The sequence below is a fragment of the Dendrobates tinctorius genome, unplaced genomic scaffold (assembly GCF_039654945.1).
Source record: "Dendrobates tinctorius isolate UK_male_01 unplaced genomic scaffold, ASM3965494v1 ptg000007l, whole genome shotgun sequence".
Classification (NCBI taxonomy): Eukaryota; Metazoa; Chordata; class Amphibia; order Anura; family Dendrobatidae; genus Dendrobates; species Dendrobates tinctorius.
This window is the reverse complement of record NW_027361675.1, coordinates 49,793,198-49,816,402: the sequence shown is the minus strand read 5'-3', so window position 1 is coordinate 49,816,402 and position 23,205 is coordinate 49,793,198. Positions and strand designations below refer to the sequence as shown.

The following is a 23,205-nucleotide window of genomic DNA, read 5'->3' as shown; positions in this document are numbered from 1 at the left end:
AGTCACCCAACAAGTTTTTTTTAAAAAAATTGGTGATCACATCCATCCCATTCCCTTCCCATACAAGCCCCTTTTCTTCTTCTTACACATGTTTTCAAAACCTGCTTCTGACACATGTACCTCATGGTCATTAAGCTAAAAACAATGTTACGTTAATTAATATTTCCCATCGGAGGCACTTGTGATGAGAGTGAGACCCTTCTTCCTTCATCAACCATGCTATCATGCCCCTTGGGCTAATTTTTGGAGACACTATTGCTATGCCTGGACACTGGGCACAGCCACCTCTATGCTAGTAGTCCCGACTCCTAGCTTCATCATAATTGTTTAGCCCTTCAGACCTGCCTTGCTTCCTTCATCAACCATGATACAGCCCCTTGGGCTAATTTTTGGAGACACTATGGCTATGCCTGGACACTGGGCACGGCCACCTCTATGCTAGTAGTCCTGGCTTTATCATAATTGTTAGGCCCTTCAAACTTGCTTTGCTTCCTTCATCAACCATGATACAGCCCCTAGGGCTAATGTTTGGAAGACACTAAATCTATGCCTACACATTGGGCAGTAGCACAACAATGACAGTAGTCCAAGCTTTATAATTGTGAATCCCTTGTGATGAAGATGATGATGATGATGATGATGATGATGATGATGATGATGGGTGGCTTCTTCCTGCGTTAACCATAACACAGCCCCTACCCCCTAGGGCAGATTGCTCTCCTTTCAACACTTACACACTTAGGTGTCAGTAGATTGCCTCCATCATCACTCACTCTTACGGTACTTCTCCTGATATATCACTGGCACTGCATAAGTGGTGTACGAGTCCCGCTCTTCTGGCAAAAAAAACAAAGGACTTAAAATAGTGTATGTACATTCTAGTGAAGCAGTGGGGTAAAAACAATCGTGCAGCCCCTGACCAGGTGCCCCCATGTTATATACATTTGTTTACAGCATGCATTTTTTAACATTTGCACATTTTTTTAGTGTTTTCCTCAGCCCCCAGACCTCTTTGAAGGGTCCAGCAGACAATTACTCGCATTTTCCATTGACTATCATTGGACTCGCTATTCGTACCGAATACCCGAGTATTAGGGTATACTCGGTACGAGTATAGCGAGTCCGAATACTTCAGTACTCGCTCATCCCTAGTCATTAGGCCTCTTTCACACGTCAGTGTGTCCGGTACGTGTGATGAAAGTGTTCACATGTACCTCAGACACTGACACACGTACACCCACTCAAATTAATGGGTCTTTGCACATGTCAGCGTGTTTTCTTGGGCTCTGTGTCTGTGGGTAAATCACACTGACATGTCTGATTTTTAACAGTTGCATGGTCCACAAAGTGTCACGCACACGGAGAACACACATTGATGTCCTCTGTGTGACACGCATTGCACTGGTGAAGAAGCGCTACAGGAAGCTCTGTTCCCTGGCGGAAGGTGCTGAAGAAGCTGTCATCATTCTCCCCTGCTCTGCAGGTTTTCAGCGCAATCAGGGAAGAATGGGATTCATCTTCAGCACCTGCCACCGTGTAACTGCGCTTACTGTAGCACTTTTTCCATGCCAGCCATCCGTGTGGGAATCATGCAGCACATGGGCAGCACACGGTTGCCATATATGTGTTGCACAAACACAGACACATGGACATGAATATCTTTGGTACGGTGTTTTTCGCTACTGGAAATATCCTGATATGTAAAACACGCCTAAAGGGAACCTGTCAGCATTTGTTGCTGCTATCAGATGCGGCCACTGCCTTTCAGGGCTTATCTACAGCATTCTATAATTAACCACCACGGTTAATGCGATACCACTTTCCTGCTTGCTTCATCGCTCTACTGCGCAGGCGTACTTTTGTGTTCTGATGAGGATAGACCAAAGTCCAGAGGTGTGCATGCGCTGGGCCTCTCAGACCTTTCCTGGCGCTTGCTCACTGAGGGAATTTGTTCTGCCCTCAACAGGCCAGATAAGTACGGCTGAGCAGTAGAGCATTGAAGAAAGCAGGAAGGCGGTGGCGTTGCGAAAACATGGCAGTGGATGTACATGGACCTGCAACTCCCATGTGACGTGACCGCCCCACAAAGTTGCGTCTAATTGTGACCTTTCGTGTCAGACCAGGGTGTTAGCGACAGAATAATAGAATGCTTCAGAGAAGACCTTAAAGGCGGTGGCCGCATCTTATAGCGGCCATAACTGCGGACAGGTTCCCTTACATTTTTGTGTGACATTTCTAATAATCTTTTCTTTTTCTTTGCAGATTATTGGCCACAGGAGAGAGCTACACATCCCTACACTTCCAATTTAGAGATGGTAAATCCACCATCTCTCAAATAGTGAGGTGCACTTGTAACGTGATCTGGCAGAAGTTGCAGCCCATCGTGATGCCTTCCCCAAACCGAGGAGACTTGGCTGCAGGTTGCAGAATGCTTTCAGTCTGTGGCCAATTTCCCAAACTGTATAGGTGCAGTTGATGGTAAACATGTAAGGGTTCAGCAGCCACCACGATCAGGATCATGCTTCTTTAATTATAAAAATTATTTTTATGTGGTCCTGATGGTGGTGGCTGGTGCACACTACAAATTTGTTGCCTTTGATGTTGGTGCCTATGGCAGTACTAGGGATTCTCGGGTGTTGCGAACATCACAGATTGGGCAGCAAATTCTTCAAGATTGCGGAACGCTCCCAGCCCCAAGACCTTTGCTGGGTTCCACTCATCCAGTGCCCTTTGTGATGGTATCAGATTAGGCCTTTCCCTTAATGACAACCCTGCTGCGCCCATACCCACGAAGAGGTCTGGATGCCAGGCAGAGGATTTTTAATTATTGGCTGAGTCGTGCACGCAGATATGTGGAATGCACCTTAGGGATCATGACTAGTCAGTGGGGGATCTTTCACACAGCCACCCAGTTGGATCCAGACACCATTGACGCTGTGATTAAGGCATGCTGTGTACTCCATAACTATGCTCGGGAGTACAGCTCAGAGGTAGATTTGAAGTACCAGCAGCCAGAATGTAATCCAGTGCCCACGTGTGTCTGGGAAGGCCATCCAACGCGGGTGTGAGGGTGAGAGAAACTTTTACTGACTATTTTATGAGCCCAGAAAGTGCCGTGCACTGGCAATACTCCTGTGCTGGTGTTGGGTAGCCTGAACAGCAGTGAAAGATGAAAGAAGATTGACTGTCACAAATAAGGACCCCTCGAGCAATATGAAAATGTTTAAAAAAAGAAAAAAAAATTAATCTGTATGTATTTGTATGGAATAAAAAAAAGTTGATTTAATTTCAGGTGTGTTATATTTTTTATTAACGACGTGGGTTTGAACTAACAAATTATCACGATTAATCTCCTTCCCACAGTCCAGTGCCTATATACCCATCATACATATTCTCCTTCCCATGGTCCCGTGCCCTTTTACCATCAGAGATGTCCTCCATTACATATTCCCATGCCCATATACCATCATACATATCCTACATCCTATAATCCCGTGCCCATATACCATCACTTACCCTACATCATATAATCCCATGCCCATATACCATCACTTTTATCCTCCATCCCATAGTCCTGTGCTTATATACCCATGGCACAGTCATAGATACAGGGATTGTCTAGCCTACTTATGCTAATGTATATTCAAAACAGAAAATAAATTTATTATTTCAACAATAAAGAAAACATGACAAACAATGCCATTTTTGCAATAGTCAAACATAAATTAGGGCAAAATAATTATATTTTTTAAAACAAAGAACCAAAAATGTGGCTGTCAACAAGAACTTTATGGTTTTCATTGTGGTGAAGTGGGCCTGGTGTTGGCAACGTCCAACTGGTCGTGGTAATGTCCTAAAGTCTTCACCCAAAAATTAACAAATTACAGAAGATATTGGTACTCTGGGGAATATGTATATGTAGGTCCGGGCTCGGAAAGGAATGTGGAAGACTGAGAGGGTCCCAGACGTTGTGAGCTACCAGAATCCGACTATTGGTAATAAGATCTGGATTGTGTCATGTCTCGGTACTCCGGTGCTTGCTGCTGGTGGGGTGGTCTAGGACTGAAGAGTCCAAAAAGTCCCATCAAGATCGTCTCATAGGGAGCAATTTGAGCAGGGTCCTGTAAAGCGGTGAATGACATCTGCACCATGCTCAACAATATAGACTGCCACTCCGCTGTCAAGGAGCGAGTCTTACTTGCAACAGCCATTGCAAAAAATTCAAACTCATCCTCCGTTGTTGATTTTTTTTTTTTTTATCAACTCAAGAGTTTCGTTTGTGGCTTTTAATGTTTTCTCCTCTTGTTTTTTTCTTTTTTGCTGGGCTCTCCTGACACCGGAAAGGCAGCTCTTTTTTAACCAACAGCTCCTGCGGATCCCGATGCTTCAACAGCTGCAGAAGCAGATGTTCCAGCAGCTGCTGAAGATGGGGCTCCATCAGAAGCTGCTGCATGACATGGTGAACAGATGTCACCAGCTCCAGAGGACCCTGCTCCATCTTCAGACTCTTCAGCAGGAGGCACAATGTTCCCTTGAGTGCTGTGGGGAACAAAAAAAATTAAATAATCATTATTAGGTTATGTTTCCACACTTTGTATGAGTAACGCTTTGGACGCAGCAAAAGGACCGCTACACCCAAAGCGCTCCCCACTTTTTTTTTTGCATGGTAATAATGCATGTTTTCATTCTACACATGTGGAATTACCACATGCTTTCAATACACTGTGCTAGTTATCTTGCGGAGACAGGGCGCCAACACAAGATAAATAGACATGCTGTGGTGTCAAAAGATGCGTCGCATGTCTGGATTCGTGGGTGTGTCACCCGTTTTTTAGTACGCATAGTGTAGATGGGATTTAATAAAATCCCCGCCAATATGCTGTAACATTTGGACGCTGTGGATTGAACCCTGCGGCTGTACGCAGCGTTCAATGCGCAGCCAATTGTGATACGCCACGTGGTAACATACTGGCTAAATCTAATACATTTTTTTTTAAAACTTGCGTCCACAATGTCCTGCTGGTCACGAGAAACTGGAGTTCCTCATAATATGGAAAGGTTCGGGCTGTCAGAGAGGACCCACTTTTCTGGCAGCTCGCAATAAATTTGTTAAAGTGGTCCTTTACCGACCGCCATCTTTGTTTCACATCTTTCTCTAAAAAGAAAAGTAAACACACTATTAGCAATCTTAGTCGCTTTTTAAAAAAAGTAAAATCAAAATTGTTAAATGACCGTATAGTTGCCAATTTGCAACTGGGTTGCATTGGTTAACGAATGCCATTCCGGATAAAGTTCCGTCAAAATACCAACCCTAATCCTAATCCCAAGCCTACACCTAACAAAAATCCTAATTTGAAACGTGACCATTTTTTGCAAAAAGATTTACTTTATTATTTGTACACAATGGGGTGACACAACGGTTTTTTAAATGTAGATTTAGTTTAAGGGTTAATTTTTTATGTTAACCATTTTTTTGGTTTTATTTAACAAAAGGGATTTAAAAAAAAAAAGCGTGGCCTCCCCCACAATTTTCTGCACCCGAGTGGGAAAGCCGACTGCTGGGGGCCTATATTTGTAGCCTGGGAAGGGGTGAATACCCATGGATCTTCCCAGGCTCTGAATATCAGCCTGCAGCTGTCTGCATAGCCTTTCTGGCTCACAAAATAGGGGGAACCTTCAAAAAATTATGTGGGGTCCCCCTATGTTTTATAGCCAGAAAGGCTACGCAAACAGCTGTGGGCTGATATTTATAGCCTAGGAAGGGGCCATGGATATTGGCCCCCCCTGGCTACAAATATCACCCCGCAGCCGCCTCAGAAATAGCACATCTATAAGTTGCGCCAAATCTGGCACTTAGCCCCTCTCTTACCACTCCCGTGTAGCGGTGGGATATGGGGTAATAAGGGGTTAATGTCACCTTTGATTGTAAGGTGACATTAAGCCCGGTTAATAATGGAGAGGCGTCAATAAGACGCCGATCCTTTATTAATCTAAAAAATAAAATGGAAAATAAAACACCGAGAGATAAAGTGGTTTTAATGAAATAAAGACACAGTTTTTTACCAAATTTTATTATGCTTGTAATCCATAAAGTGATGCCCTTGATCTCCTAGAAAAAAACAAAAAATAACAAACCAATAATATACTAACTGGTCCGACGTAGTCCAAAATCAATTGTCCCATGACGATCTGCCATGGAGAACAGTCACATCAGGAGATGTGACTAAGCTCCTGCAGTATGTTACTGTGCATGCACGAGAGTTTACCGGAGTTCAGTGACTCCGGTACTCTCGCTTTACGGCACTACTGCGTGGGAAAATTCTCACGCAGCTCTAGTGCCGTAAAGTGAGAGCATGGAGCTGCAGAACGCCGGGAAACTCCGATACACTGCCAGGAGCATCGCTCCTGGTAGTGTATCGCCGGAGGACAGAAGAGATCGCCGTGGGACACTCGTTTATGGGATTTCTTGTGGACAGGGAGTATTTATTGGTTTATTTTTTGGGATTTTTTTCTAGGGGACTGATGGCTTCGGGGAATAAGCTGTGGTGTATGTGGTGAGCAAATACTCTATGTTGTATGTCATGTCTGTCATGTATGTCACATGTATTGTATGTTTAGTGTATGTGTTTTGTGTTTTTTACACTCACAATTGTGCTCAGTCGCTGGACACAGGGACTACTATCGCATCCTATAGCCGGATGGGAGCAGTAGTACCATACGGCGAGTGAGCACAATTGTCGCACTATCATCGCATGGGGACAGATGCACATATACAGACATACATACATACCTGACCTATCAGACGGCCAACATCCATCCCCATGCGACGGTAGCCCTCCATGATGCTGGCAATATGGCGACTGCTTCTTTTTAGGACACTACACTCCGCCCACACACTTCCTCTTCCTCCTACATCACTTCCCTCTACAGCATTTTTGACACCCCAATCCGCACAAAAACCGCAGATCTTTTTTTCATCTGCGGTTTTGCAGCGAATTTGACCAAATCAATGGAAGTCAATGGGTGCAGAAATGCTGCAGATGCACAAAAAGAATTGACATGCTGTGGAAAAAACCCTGCTGCGTTTCCGCTCGGATTTTTCCCCAGCATGTGCACAGCGGTTTTGAATTTCCGTTGATTAAAATAGAACTGTACAACGCAGCAAAAACTGCTGCGGATCTGCACAAGAATCTGCAACGTGTGCACACACCCTTGGTGTTTTTCTACTTCGTCATAGAAACAGAAACTTTATTGATGGAGCACCTGTTAAAAACGAGTCCAAATTGTAACTCACACCCTTTTAAGTGTTGAGCGAGTATTCTCAAATCCATTGTGTGCTTATTTTGGAAAGAGAAATCTGTTTTTCAGATTTATGTTAAAATATATTTATTATTCAAGTCTTCCCTGTGTTAGGAGAAATCTGTTTAGCCCTGCTCATTCACAGTATTGTAGACTTGAGAGGAATGTTTCAGCTCTGGTGCAGGATCTTTCTTTTCTGTACTAAGCAAACAGGAACCTCTCCTGGAGATCTTGTGTGGCTGCAGCTGCTGTCCCTTTAACCAGTACACACTGTTTAAGTAGTAACAGGATGTTGGTGGAACAATTGGACCACGTGATTGTCAGCTCCCAGATTCTCAACTGTTGGGAGGATCTATTTTCTCTTTTCAGGCGTGGATTTCCACTGTAAGGTTTCCACCTAGTAGCAAGCTCTAAATGCACAAGCAGGTGGTAAATGTTTCAGCTCGGTTACCTTCACACTGACTTGTAGTGAAAGGGCAGTCAGTCAATAAACGCAAGCTGTAAAGTATACCAGCCAGGTAAGGGTTATTTCTTTTATTTTTTGCATGTTCAAGTTCAGTGTAGTGTAACTTCTAAGGTGAGGAGAATAGATATACAGGTGACAGAAATGAATGGATTATTGGCAGAGTGACACGTCCTAAAGCAAAGGAAAAAAAAAGTCCATTTATATTGTTAAGACTGGTAACAATTTGCCGAGAGAATAGTTCACATCAGTTGTGCTGTAAATTTTAAAAGCTGATTTGTACACCTGCAATACATCAGGCAAGTACAATAATGACTCATAATTAATTTTTCCCTACAGTCTTCAATGGGCAATCTGAAAGCAATGCTTAAAAAACTTTGCAATTTTTAATGCAGAACGGCAGAGTTTTTGAAGTAAGGCAGCATTAAACGGTGGCTCAGTGGTTAGCGCTGCAACCTTGCAGCGCTGGAGTCCTGGGTTAGAATCCCCACCAAGGACAACATCTGCAAGGAGTTTGTATGCTCTCCCTGTGTTTGCGTGGGTTTCCTCCCACATTCTAAAGACATACTGATAGGGAATTTAGATTGTGAGCCCAATTGGGGACAGTGATAATGTGTGCCAACTTTTAAAGCGCTGCGGAATATGTTAGCGCTATATAAAGATTATTCTTTATTAAAAAATGCTATAACAAATTTACACCAAGAATGTATAAAGCTACGTTCCCACAATGAGCAATTGGTGAGGTTTTGAGGTTGTAGATTTTCTGCAGCATTTCTGCACCTATCAGGCTGCGTGCCCATGCTCAGGAATAGCGGCGTTCTGGACACAGTGCATTTGCACTGCATCCAAAATGCAGCGTTCTACATTGGAAGCACAGTGGATGGTATTTATACTGTGTAAACTCACCAGTGGTGCAGGATTACAAGCCGCAGCATGTTAATTATCTGCAGCGGCAACGCTGGTCTCCGCTGCATAGGTTCCCCCCAGAACCATTCAATAGATGCGTTAAATCCACATGGTTCACTAAGAACACGGGGATTTAACTGCGTGATTAGAACGCAGCATTTTGGAGGCTGCGATAATCTGCTGCTTCCAAAACGCCGCTATTCCTGATCGTGAGCACATAGCCAAAGCCTATTAAAAGCTGGAGTATAGAAAGCAAAGAGAAAGCTCAAAAATACAACCATCTGATTTTGCTGTTTTTGTCACGGCTTTTTTTTTTACATTAATGAAATGAACTTTTTTAGCCATATACTGTAGACACATGACACAATCTGCACAAAAATGCAGCACAACCTGCTTTTTGTACCTTTTTTTTTTACTGCCAAGAGAGCAGGGTTTGGCCACAGAAAGCAAAAGGGGCAAAAAAAGCAACGTGTGAACATAGCCTTGCGTAAATTAGATTACTTGCAGTTTTTTTACATGCATTTTTTCTAATTTGGTATGAAACTGCTTTGCTTTTGATATTTCCTGCCATTTGGCTTTTACAAAACTTTACTGATACAATCATGTTTCGTTTACATGCATTTTTTTACCTGGGGATTTTCAGCATATGGCCGGGGTCACACTAACCGACGGAAAATACGGTCAGTATTTTACATGCGTAATACGGATGAATGGCCCCTAAACAGTGCTCCGTATGTCATCCGTAATCAAGGTGTGGTCACGTATTTTGCGCATGTAAGCATCCGTATGGAATCCGTATGGCGAGATTTTCTCGCAGGCTTGCAAAATGGACATATAATGGAGCCCTATGACAGGGTTTCTAACAGAAACAAAAGAATAGATATAGACTCATAGAATGCATATATATATATATATATATATATATATATATGTATGTATTCTATGTGTATATATCTATTCATTCTTTTCTTTATTAAACCTGTCAGTGTGAGTTTATTGTATAGCGCACTGAATTGCCGACTTTGCTAAAAGACACCTGGTGCGTATTTCTCGCAAGTCACATGTGTGGTCCGTGTGTAATCCCTATTTTTTGCGCACCCATAGACTTGCATTGGCGTACTACGGCCGTAGTACGCTGACAATCGCAGCATGCTGCGATTGGCACGGAGCGTAGAATACGGATGAGAAATATACGGCTGGTGCGAGGGACCCCATAGAGAATCATTTGTCTGTGTCTAATGCGTGCTTTTAGCGCCTCTCACTCGGCCGTATTCCTCGCCAGTGTGACCCCGGCCTATAATGCAATTCTGCAGGGAAAAAAATACACATGAAACTTAGCATGTCCTCAACAGAAATTGCCATGTTGCAGACTTAAAAAAATATAATGCTGCATTTTGTTTTCACCTGGCTAATACGGTATAAAAACTTCTTTTTTCTTAAGGCTGGAGTCACACTAACCAGCTCAAAATACGGTCCATAGTTTACATGCGCAATACGGATGAATGACCCCTAAATAGTGCTCCGTAGGTCATCCGTAAGCCAGGTGCGATCGCGTATTTTGCGCATGTCAGCATCCGTATATAATCCGTATGCAATCCGTGTGGCGAGATTTTCTTGCAGCCTTGCAAAATGGACATTTAACGGTTTTGAGGCCTACTAACTATTTAAAACATTAGGCTGCACTGTATTTATTGGCTCAGGAACAGGTGGCAGCCTCCATTCTGTCCATTTGTCACCTTGCCTTCACTAGGTGTGTTGCTGTGGTATGTGCAGCATGGCAGACAGTCTGACATTCACCACAACTGAGCAGGTTCTCTTCAACTGGCTTTTGTCATGGTGCTTTGGCCAACCATACCCAGTGATAGTGGATTGAGGGAGGAGGAGACGCATGTGGGTCCATCCACTTTTGAGGCAATGAATCACAAGAGGTCATTTTCACCGCCTCTATTATTCTCTGTGGGAGCATCCTGTCAAATTCTACCAATACTGTCGCATGAGCCTTGCAACATTTGCTACACTCTTGTAGACACTGCGCCCTTGGATAACCTTTCAGGATACAAGGATGCGCAAAGCTATATCTGCAGAGGAGCGACTTGTACTCACAATACGGTATGTACTACACAACCACATTCTCTATGTTCATGATGTGTTGGGCAAACTTTGAATTTTTGCCTTCATGGAGTAAGTTTTAGGCCCTCCTCTTAGTCCACATATGTTTCAAATTACAGACACGAATGTTGGGTGGAATATGGACTGAATATCACTTACTCATTGTGCAAAGCAAGATGTGTGTGTTCTGGCATAGTCAGGTCAATATGTATTGAAATATGGACAAGACTATATCAAGTCGTCATGCCCGAGGTCAGGATGGAAGACTGGTTGAAGATATCAAGGGACTTTGAGGAAGAATGCCAGTTTCCAAATGGTATTGGGGCCCTTGATGGCAAACATATCCAGGGGCGTAATCCGCCGAACTCTGGCTCCCAATTCTTCAATTATAAACAATACTTTTCTGTTGTATTGTTGGCTCTGGCCGACCCTCAATACAAGTTTATAATTGTTGATATTGGGACCTATGGAAGGACGGGAGACTCTCGAGTCTTCAATACTTCCATTATGGCTCGGCGGGTACGCACCAACCAGTTGGATCTACCACCACCACGACAGCTACCAGGCTCCACTCAAGAATCTGTCCCTTATGTTCTTGTGGAAGATGATGCCTTTCAGTTAACGCGCAATGTCATGAGGCCATATCCCCGGCGCAACCTTCACCACAGGCGCAGGATATGTAACTTGTGCCTATCACGTGCTTGGCGACTGGTGGAGTGTTCCTTTGGCATTCTTTGTGCCAAATGGCGGCTACTCCAGTCTGCCATTCAGCTGAGTGAACCAAATGTTAATGAAGTAGTGAAAGCCTGTGTGGTACTTCATAACTTCACCAGGCTACATGATTGTTCCTCCTCTGCTGGTGTTGTGCGTAGGCCGGACAATGTGTGTAGGGTGAGACCACCTATCAACCATCAACGTAGACCGATCTCTGGCCTCAATGTGCATGATCATTTCACTAATTACTTTATGGCACCTCAGGGGGAACCTTCTTGGCAAGAGCACGCTGGATCTATGTTGGCAATGTTGCTTTGATGTGTGTCAAAATATATATATTTCTACCCCTTGTGAATCTCTGACTGTTGCTTTGATTTGTTACGCGTATTTTGATATGGGTTTGGACAATTAAGACAGAGATGTAAAGTGTAGTTGGCCAATTTTTACTTTTGCCTTTTTTGTGTTTTTTTTTTTTTAAGTTTGTAAGGCAAACATATTCTTGCCCTATGAAAAACTTGGGCAATGGCCCAAATTGGGCTTTTGGCATATTTCAACATTGTTGTGAAAAACAAAATTACTAACATATCTTACAACATACATAGTGCAATAACAACATTGCAACTGTACACATTTGGAATACAAAGTAAAAAAGAGGAGTTATCATCATCAAAATGAGCTACACAAGATAATACTAACATTTATTATGAATGTTTTCAAACCAGATTAATAAGCCACCATGACAGGCAAGGCTACCTTTCGCGTTTCTGACACATATTACATGTCTGTAATAAACACAATATTTCACCGCACTATACTGGGAAAGTCAAAGGATCAAAATAGAAGACTGACTTGATAATACATAGAGAGAGCGTGATGGTCTTGAGGCTGTTTGCCTTGATTTTGGAATATAGTTAGCTGGCCAAAATTGGACTAAGAGAATATGGTCAGCACGCCTTTTCTATGCATTTTCAAGTGAGTACTCTATTTTGATCCTTTGACTTTGCCAGTATAGCCCCGTTAAATATTGTATTTTTGACTTACATGTAATATGTATCAGAAAAACATAAGGTAGCCTTGCCTGTCATGGTGTCTTAATCATATGAATTGAAAACAGTCATAAGAAATGTTATTAGTATCTGTTTTAGCTCATGTTGCTGCTGGCTAAAACCTCTTTTGGACTTTGCCTTGGGATTTTAAACACCAGTTCAAACACACTGGACATCTCCTCCCATCAAAACAATTAACAACAGTCATATACAGTATGGGTTTACTAAGTCACTTATAAATTGTGGAATGTTGGGGAAGGAGAAGGCGGAGGAGCAGCCTGTGCTTGCTGCTGACTACTTTGAGCAACATCGCCCTGTGTGGGTGCATACTGTTGCCCATGCTGTTGGTAGTGACCTTCCTCCTGTGATTGTTGGGGGTAGTGGCCATAATAATACAGCTTAGGGGCATCTTGTTGGGGCGGGTAGGCCCGTGGCTCATACCCACCAATATAGCCATGTCGGCCCCAACCAGGTTGGGACCAGCCTCCAACACTGGGTGGGACTAAGTGGCCATATTGGTGGGGTTGGCTAGAGCCAGAAATCTGTTGCTGGTGTTGGGAAGGTTGGGTAGGGGGAGGAAGGGGGTGAGATGTAGGCCCACGTATTAGAGGATGTTCGGACCCTGCTTGAGCAAGCATCTGTGTGGATGGTCTCATGCGCATTAGATTTCTGGGGGAAAGCTGCCACCTCTCCAGATATTCGAAAAGCTCATATGGGGTATTGGGGGGGGGGTGCTTGCATCAAGCAGGATCTGAAAACATCCCCTAATACGGAGCTTGACCTCATGGGTAAGGGCACGGAGATAAAGGGTGAGGCTACGTGAGTAGGCCTCCTCCCCATCATCTGTAGTTACTCTTGATAAATAATTTAGCACCCCTGTGTCCACATTGGTCCTGCTCTCTTGAACAGTGACCTGGCGCCTTCTTCGTGTTCGCCGGGATGTAACAGCAGCCTGTGGGGATTCCCTGATATGGCCAGTTGGGCTGCTGCTCAAGTTGCCCGGCTCTTCCAGGATGGGTGATGGGGCAGCAGCAGACCGTCCTGGTGGTGTTGTGTGTTGGGAAGCCAATGGGTTCTCCTGTGATGCCTCATCTTCTGCCATCCTTCTTGTAGGGGGAGAAGATGGATCAGCCACCTCATCCCCCTACAGGATCAATTATGGGCTCTGTCTCTGAGGCCGTTCCTCGATACGTAAGGTTGGATTGAGTTCTGTAATGAAATAGAACAGAGGCAAAAATACATCAATATTTTTGGCCCTGTAAAGTATTTGTGTAATATGGTGTGAGGTATCTACTTACGGTCTCAGATCCAGAATTGGGGCAAGGAAAGAGAGCCGGTCGTAATAAATATATTTCCTTTTGACGTATCCCGCATTCCCACTCCTGGACCGCTGCTGGCGTTCCCGGCGGTATTGGTCCCCGATGCTTCGCCAGCGTTTCATCACATCTTCCACTGCAATGTGACAGGAAATATTGTCAAATTCACAAATTTGATAGGTCACATTTGCTATCAGTAGTCTAGGCATGGGGCCTTCTGGGGTGTGCTCTCTACCCATGGTGGCATATCTAATTGGGCAGATACACAGGGTCTCTTTAGCTACACTTAATTGTTTTGTCTAGGAGGATGAGGAGCTTGTGGCCTAAACCCAAATTATGGCTGTGTGAATCCACGTGTCACATCCAAATCTAACGGCCTCATGAGGCAAAAAGTACATGCACAGGAAGGGGGGTGCTGATTCTAAATTCCTTTTTTGTTGTGCGCTAAGGTTACTCATGTTTTGCCTTGTACTTACGAATTTTATGCTGCTCCTCACGTGGTCGGTCACCAAAGTCATGGTACATCTGGCGACAGATGCGCCTCCATGATGCCTCCTTTCTTTCCCGGTTTGCATAATTGGCATCGCGTTGGTCCAGATTTCGGGATGCTCCTGCACCAGGACAATGAGCATCTCCACATTTATGTAAGTGGACGCCATGCTGCTGCTGTACTCCGTGGAGGCGTACTTCCGGGATGTCTGGAGCGCTTTTTGAGCTCATTTGCATGTCTAGGCTTCCTGATGATGGATTGGCCCATTTCCTGTCACCAGCCAAAAGACCTGCGTATTGCTCGCAGGTCACACGTCTGGTCCGTGTGTAATACGTATTTTTTGTGCACCCATAGACTTGCATTGGCGTACTACGGGCGTAGTACGCTGACAATCGCAGCATGCTGCGATTGGCACGGAGCGTAGAATACGGATGAGAAATATACGCCTGGTGCGAGTGACCCCATAGAGAATCATTTGTCCGTGTCTAATGCGTGCTTTTAGCGCCTCTCACTCGGCCGTATTCCTCGCCAGTGTGACCCCGGCCTTAGACTTCAAAAATGCACAGCAAATTGGTTTATGCAGTGTAAAAAAGAAAAAAAAAATCAGTGGGCATGAGATTTCTATAAGTCCTTGAAAGTGAAAATATACAGTTTCAAAAACTCATTATGGGAACTTACCCTAAAAAGAGAGAAAATCCAGATTGTATATTTTGGTGTGGATACCTACTGAAAAGAACGCTTCATAAAAAAAAAACAGTTGTTTTGAACTGTGGGGACATGGTTAAGGGAGCTTTGCTGTCTTTATAACCCAACTATGCTCCACTCATTTGGTCCAGGGCCGGCTCTCTGCCATTGCTCCTTGTCTTTTTTTTTTTTTACAATCTGCAGCTGTGAAGTCGCGACTACAGAGCACATGACTATAAGGCTGGGTTCACACGTGGCGTTTTTTTCGCGTTTCCACTGCGCGATTTTGCCGCGAAAACTAAGCATCCCATGCATTCCTATGGGATTCCTCAATGCTGTGCTAATGCTGCGGTTTTTACCGCTGCGGAATTGCTTTGCGGTAAAAAGTGCAGCATGCTCATTAATTTCGCGGAATCGCGGCGATCCCGCACCCATAGGAATGCATTGTTCTGCTTACTTTCCGAATGTGGCTGTGCACACCATGCGAAAAGTAAGCAGAACATTTGCGAATGGTATCCATGGTCCGGAGGAGAGGAGACTGTCCTCCGGGCTGTGGGTACCATATCCCTGTAAAAAATAGAATTTAAAATAAAAAATATTGTTATTCTCACCTTCCGACGTCCCGCGCAGCCTTCCCGCCTCTCTCCACGCTCCCGGTCCCAGTAAGCCTTTGCGAGCGATGACGTCCGTTCTCGGACGTCATCGCGGTAATTGTCGCAAAGGATTACTGGGACCGGGAGCATGGAGAGAGGTGGGAAGGCTGCATGGGACGTCGGAAGGTGACAATAACAATGTTTTTTTTTATTATATTATTATTATTATTTACATTCTATCTTTTACTTTTACATAGGCGGCCTCAATAGTAAAAAGTTGGTCACACTCGTCAAACACTATGACGAGTGTGACCAACCTGTCAATCAGTTCTCCAAGCGATGCTCCAGATCGCTAGCAATTCTGCAAGCTAATTACGCTTGCAAAATGCTAGTTTTTCCGCGGGAATTTAAAATGCGATTTTCCTGCGGAATGGAATTCCGGAATTCTCGAGGTAATTTCCGCGAGAGTTCCGCTAAATGTGAACCCAGCCTTACAGCCAATCAGCTCAGTGACATGTGCCATCTTACATCGGCATAGCCTTCAAGCCCAGTGATTCATTGCGGCAGTCACTTGTGCTGCAGTTGTAACGTCACTAGATTAGTGGCAGAGATCCAGCGTTGCAGCAAGGGAAAAAGCGAAGTACTGCTGATTTTATAATTTAGATATTTTAAGCATGCCAATGGGAAAAAAAAGTAGATGAAGAAACCCCTTCACACCTGGCTCACACAAGAACTATTAATGTACGGCTGAGTGAGTCTGAAAAACTAATCTTTAGAGCTCTGTATTTCCCAGTACTGCATACACCTGTTGGAAATACTATGCACATTAGGGAACACCTCCAGAATGTACATTATTGTACATTGTATACAGTGGTATGTAAAACTTTGGGTACCCGTGGTCAAAATTACTGTTAGGCTGGAGTCACACACAACCATTAAAAAATCGGTCCGATTTTTACGGTACGAAATCGCACAAAGAATTCTTGTCCAGGGATCAGTCTGTCATCCGAATTTCCGGCGATGAACCGATTTTATTCGCATCTTTGCATCAAATTGACATCCAATACCAATGCCTGATGCTCTTTCCTGTTGACCTGGAGAAGTCTTGCGATTTTATTGCTAGTCACACTTGTGGTGTGTTTTCAATGCGATTTTTTTATCGCATCCATAGACTTGCATTGGCGAGTCCGATCCGAAAATCGGTGACAATCGCAGCATGTTGCGATTGTCTCGGTCCGAGGATCGGATCCGATAAAAAAAAAACGCATGATGGGAGCTGCCCCATAGAATAACATAGGGACGACTGCAATGCGATTTTTTTTTATCGCATTGCATTCGTCCGATTTAATCGCTAGTGTGACTCCGGCCTTACTGTGAACAGCTGAGGAAGTTGAACATGAAATGGTCCCTAAAAGGCCTAAAGTTAAAGAGGAAACATTTTCTTTGTATTTTAGGCATAAATTTGTTTTTCATCTTTTCATTTTAAAAATTAAAGAAAAGGCAAATGAGACCAAGCAAAAGTTTGGGCACCCTGTTTCATTAGTACCTAGTAGCACTCCTGTGCTGAAAGTATCACAGATTGTAAATGCTTTCTGTAGCCAGCCACAAGAGTCTTTCAATTCTTGTTTTGGGGTATATGCACATGTTGCAGATTAGCCTGCAGAATTTTCTGCAGAGAATCTGCATCTCTTGGCAGAAAACACAGGGCAAAACGCTTGCAGTTTTCATGCGGAATTGATGGGGATTTCTTGCAGATTTTAATGCATTTTTGCTGTGCGGATTTGTTCGGTGGTACTGGGAATGGATTTGGTATGTGAACTTTCTCCCTGAGAGAGAATATGAATGCCAGACTAAAAAACGCTGCTGCGGTTCCGTAAAAAGAATTGACCTGCTGCAGAAAAAAAGCACTGCAAATCTGTGCAGATTTTTCCGCAGCATGTGCACAGCAATTCTTAATTTACCATTGGTTATGCACTACACTGTGGATTTGATGCAATTACACGCATCCAAAAACGCTGCGGATCCACATCAAAATCTGCAACGTGTGCACATAACCTTAGGCATTTTCATCCATTTTTCCATAGAAAATTCTTCTAATTCTGTGAGATTCCTGGGTTATCTTGCATGTATTTCTAATTTTGAGGTCTAGTCACAGATTTTCAATGATGTTCAGATCATGGGACTGTGAGGGCCATTGTAAAATCTTCAGCTTGCTCCTTTTGAGGTAGTTTATTGTGGATTTTGATTTGTGTTTAGGATCATTATCCATTTGTAGAAGCCATCCTCTTTTCTGAATTTTCATTTTATTCCATTCTTCCTTTTACCTGAGAAATATTTCCCGTGCCTTAGGTTGCAACACAACCCCGAAGCATGATTGATCCACCCCCATGCTTACAGGTTGGCAAGATGTTCTTTTCCTGAAATTCTGTGCCCTTTTTTCCCACATACCTTTTGATCATTGTGGCCAAAGAGTTCTATTTTAACCTCATTGATCCACAGGACTTGTTTCCAAAATGCATCAGGCTTGTTTAGATGTTGTTTTGCATACTACTAACGATTAATTTTAAGGTGAGAATACAGGAGAGGTTTTCTTCTGATGACTCTTCCATGAAGGCCAGATTTGTGCAGGTGTCTCTGAACTGTAATATAATGTACCACAACTCTAGAATCTGCTAAATCTTTCTGAAGGTCTTTTGCAGTCAAGCGAGGGTTCTGATTTGCCTCTCTAGCAATCATACGACCAGCTCTCACTGAAATGTACAGACCTTAACTTCACCTCCACTGTTCCTGTTAACTGCCATCTCTTAATTACATTTCAAATGAGGAAAGGGCAACTTGAAAACACTTTGCTAACTTCTTAAAGCCTTCTCCTGCTTTGTGGGCCTCGGTCAATTTCTTATTCAGAGGGCTAGGCAGCTGCTCAAAAGAACTCATGGCTGCTGTTTCTTTGGCACAAGATTAGGGGTTGGGGTTTTATAAAGCTGGGAAATTAGCATCACCCGGCCTTTCCTAACGACTATAGTAAACAAGCCATAACTCTAACAGGCTAGTTATCCCCTTCGCAACATGCACTGCACTGGTACTATTCTGTGGGAGGTGCGCTCGTGTCAGTCGCCGTACTAGTACAGCGCCACGATCACGCGGCCTCACCCTGTATGTGACCGCTGACACCCCACAGCAATGCCCACAATCGGTGCTGGCACTAATCGTGGACATTTAACCCCTCTGATGCCGCTGTCATATAGGGGTCCATCTTACAATCGGAATTCAGCTTACCTGGGGGATCAGCAACGCTGGTGGAGCCGGATCACAGGAGATGTTCTGTGGTCCGGCGATATGAGTCCCATCCCAGGCAGATGCGGTGGCCTCCGGTAAATCCCATCCCCCATCCCCAGGCTGTGGTGGGGCAGGTTCTGCCGTGGTGCTCTGTGGTGCAGGTGACTCCACCGGCATCTTGTAAAAGCCCGGAGGCTCCAAATATCCATTGCTGCGATGCAGTGGCCTCCGTGAAAATGGCCACCTGGGGCGGTGCATGCTCAGATTGAGATCTCGTCCCGAGTCTAGAGTAACTCTGCTGCCTCACTAATGAATGGAGCCATCAGGGGGTTTCATCTGAATCATGTCACTCAGAGATTTAGATGGAAACACCAAAGTAAGTGGTCAGCATAGAGGGTCAGATAACTGTGATCCCAAACATTATGTAAAATGTTCCCAATAAAAGCTTCCACTCAGTCCACAAAAGAAGCAAGCCCTCACTAAGGTCTGTCGTCTGTTAATGGAAATATAGGGGGCTTCCACGTTACTGGCAGCACAAAGGCTCTGGAAAAGCGAAATGGCTCCTAACCTACCAAAAGAAATTCAGCAAGTTCTCTGCTCCCGAATCCAAATGCCCCCTCCCTTGTGAGCCCCAGTGTGCCTATGCCACATATAGCGCCCGCATGATTGGCAGTTCTCTACTGATGAGAACCTGTCTAATTTACAGGTGCTTGTCTCTAGAAGCATGAGCTAGGCACAATGTACTGGTGACTGCAACGTACTGGTAACTACAGCGTACTGATCACTACAACAGCAGTTTACAATTTTCATTCAGCAACATCCACTGCTGCCTGTTTCTGGAAAACACCCATAGATTCAAAATAGTCACTACATCTGTAGATAAATTCCCAAAGGGCTATCATTTCCAAAATTGGGTCATTTGAGGGGATAATTCTGCTTGCTGGCTATTAATTATAGGGGACCCCTACACCATTTTTTTCCGTGAAATCATTTATTAATTTAATACATGTCCAGTATTTTGCACACACACTATACTAATTGTATTTGTCACTGAAATCTATATATCTACCAACTCTATATGTATTTGCTGTATGTAATCCATCTCTCGTATTCTGCCTGCTCCTGCAGTAATTTTACCGATGCCGGCAGATGTAATACCCGCTTTTCTTCTGTCTATCTCTCTATGCTATATATATATATATATATATATATATATATATATATATATATATATATACACAGTATATATATCTCAATAAATTAAAGGGAACACTTAAACAACAGAATAAAACTACAAGTAAATGAAACTTCTGTGAAATCAAACTGTCCACTTAGGAAGCAACACTGATTGGCAATCAATTTCACTGCTGTTGTGCAGATGGAATAGGCAACAGATGGAAATTATTGGTAATTATGAAGACACACTCAATAAAGGAGTGGTTGTACAGGTGGGGACCACAGACCAGATCTCAGTACCAATGCTTTCTGGCTGATGCTTTGGTCACTTTTCAATGTTGGTTGTGCTTTCACACTCGTGGTAGCATGAGACGGACTCTACAACCCACCCAAGTGGCTCAGGTAGTGCAGCTCATCCAGGATGGCACATCAATGGGAGCTGTGGAAAGAAGGTTTGCTGTGTCTGTCAGTGTAGTGTCCAGAGGCGCTACCAGGAGGTGTGGAGGGGGCCGTAGGAGGGCAATAACCCAACAGCAGGACCACTACCTCAGCCTTTGTGCAAGGAGGAACAGGAGAAGCACTGCCAGAGCCCTGCAAAATGACCTCCAGCAGGCCATAAATGTGCATGTGTCTGCACAAACGGTTAGAAACAGACCCCATGAGGATGGTCTGAGTGCCCGACGTCCACAGATGGGGGTTGTGCTCACAGCCCAACACCATGCAAGACGCTTGGCATTTGCCACAGAACACCAGGATTGGCAAATTCACCACTGGCGCCCTGTGCTCTTCACAGATGAAAGCAGGTTCACACTGAGCACGAGACAGACGTGAGAGTCTGGAGACACTGTGGAGAGCGAACTACTGCCTGCAACATCCTTCAGCATGACCAGTTTGTCAATAGGTCAGTAATGGTGTGGGGTGGCATTTCTTTGGAGGGCCGCACAGCCCTCCATGTGCTCGCCAGTGGTAGCCTGACTGCCATTTGGTACCGAGATGAGATCCTCAGACCCCTTCTGAGACCATATGCTGGTGCAGTTGGCCCTGGGTTCCTCACAATGCAGGACAATACCAGACCTCATGTGGTTGGAGTGTGGCAGCAGTTCCTGCAAGATGAAGGCATTGAAGCTATGGACTGGCCCGCCCGTTCCCCAGACCTGAATCCTATTGTGCACATCTGGGACCTCATGTCTCGCTCCATCCACCAATGTCACGTTGCGCCACAGACTGTCCAGGAGCTGGCGGATGCTTTTGTCCTGGTCTGGGAGGAAACCCTTCAGGAGACCATCCGCCGCCTCATCAGGAGCATGCCCAGGCATTGTAGGGAGGTCATACAGGCACGTGGAGGCTACACACATTACTGAGCATCATTTCCTTGCTTTGGGGCATTTCCACTCAAGTTGGATCAGTATGTAATTTGATTTTCCACTTTGATTTTGAGTGTCATTCTAAATCCAGACCTCCATGAGATATTAATTTTGATTTACAGTGATCATTTTTATGTATCACTGTTCTCAATGCATTCCACTATGTAATGAATAAAGGTTTGCAACTTAAATATTTAATTCAGTGATATCTAGGATGTGGTATTTTAGTGTTCCCTTTATTTTTTTGAGCAGTGTGTGTATGTATATGGTGTGAGTGCTATATATATATATATATATATATATATATATATCCAACAATGTAGACCAGCTCACTCCTGTGAACCACCTGGAACCTCAGCTGACCTGGTTAACTCCGTTGTGCCCGCATCTGGATGTAGGAGTCCATCCATACAAATGTGAACAACGACAAAGCAAAGTCCAGCAATAACGTGAGCAATCCAGGATGCTGTTAAAAAAAATTTTCTTTTTATTCATAAATCCATTAAAATGCAATGGTCCAAGCAGTTCAAAACAGCAATAACGCAGGAAAGTAGGTCCTATCTGCACGACTTTCCTGCGTTATTGCTGTTTTGAACTGCTTGGACCATTGCATTTTAATGGATTTATGAATAAAAAGAAAAAAAATTTTAACAGCATCCTGGATTGCTCACATTATTGCTGGACTTTGCTTTGTCGCTGTTTATCTATCTATAGAGATATATATATATATATATATATATATATATATATATATATACAGTCATATGTAAAAGTTTGGGCACCCCTATTAATGTTAGCCTTTTTTCTTAATAGCAATTTTGGTTTTTGCAACAGGTATTTCAGTTTCATATATCTAATAACTGATGGACTCAGTTATATTTCTGGATTCAAATGAGGTTTATTGTACTAACAGAAAATGTGCAATCTGCATTTAAACAAAATTTGACCGGTGCAAAAGTATGGGCACCCTTATCATTTTCTTGATTTGAACACTCCTAACTACTTTTTACTGACTTCCTGAAGCACTAAATTGGTTTTGTAACCTCATTGAGCTTTGAACTTCATAGCCAGGTGTATCAGATCATGAGAAAAGGTATTTAAGGTGGCCACTTGCAAGTAGTTCTCCTATTTGATTCTCCTATGAAGAGTGGCATCATGGGCTCCTCAAAACAACTCTCAAATGATCTGAAAACAAAGATTATTCAACATAGCTTTTCAGGGGAAGGATACAAAAAGTTGTCTCAGAGATTTAACCTGTCAGTTTCCACTGTGAGGAACATAGTAAGGAAATGGAAGAACACAGGTACAGTTCTTGTTAAGCCAAGAAGTGGCAGGCCAAGAAAAATATCAGGAAGGCAGAGAAGAAGAATGCTGAGAACAGTCAAGGACAATCCACAGACCACCTCCAAAGACTGGCAGCATCATCTTGCTGCAGATGGTGTCACTGTGCATCGGTCAACAATACAGCGCACTTTGCACAAGGAGAAGCTGTATGGGAGAGTGATGCGAAAGAAGCCGTTTCTGCAAGCACGCCACAAACAGAGTCGCCTGAGGTATGCAAAAGCACATTAGAACAAGCCAGTTACATTTTGGAAGAAGGTCCTGTGGACTGATGAAACAAAGATTGAGTTGTTTGGTCATACAAAAAGGCGTTATGCATGCGCTGTATTGTTGACCGATGCACAGTGACACCATCTGAAGCAAGATGATGCTGCAGGTCTTTGGAGGTGGTCTGTGGATTGTCCTTGACTGTTCTCACCATTCTTCTT

General features: G+C 43.8%; 1 protein-coding gene across 4 annotated transcripts in view; it reads left to right on the top strand.

The window, feature by feature from the left end:
- RPH3AL (rabphilin 3A like (without C2 domains)) overlaps positions 1–23,205 on the top strand; it is a 592,574-nt gene that overhangs the window by 136,691 nt on the left and 432,678 nt on the right. The window contains exon 1 of one of the 4 annotated variants that reach the window (XM_073574429.1): positions 7,588–7,817. The exons of 2 other annotated variants lie outside the window; for them this stretch is intronic. The gene's annotated coding sequence lies outside the window, so the exon portion shown is untranslated. Of the gene's footprint in view, positions 1–7,587; positions 7,818–23,205 lie in introns of those variants that run through there. One more of the 4 variants, XM_073574439.1, reaches the window with a different exon arrangement.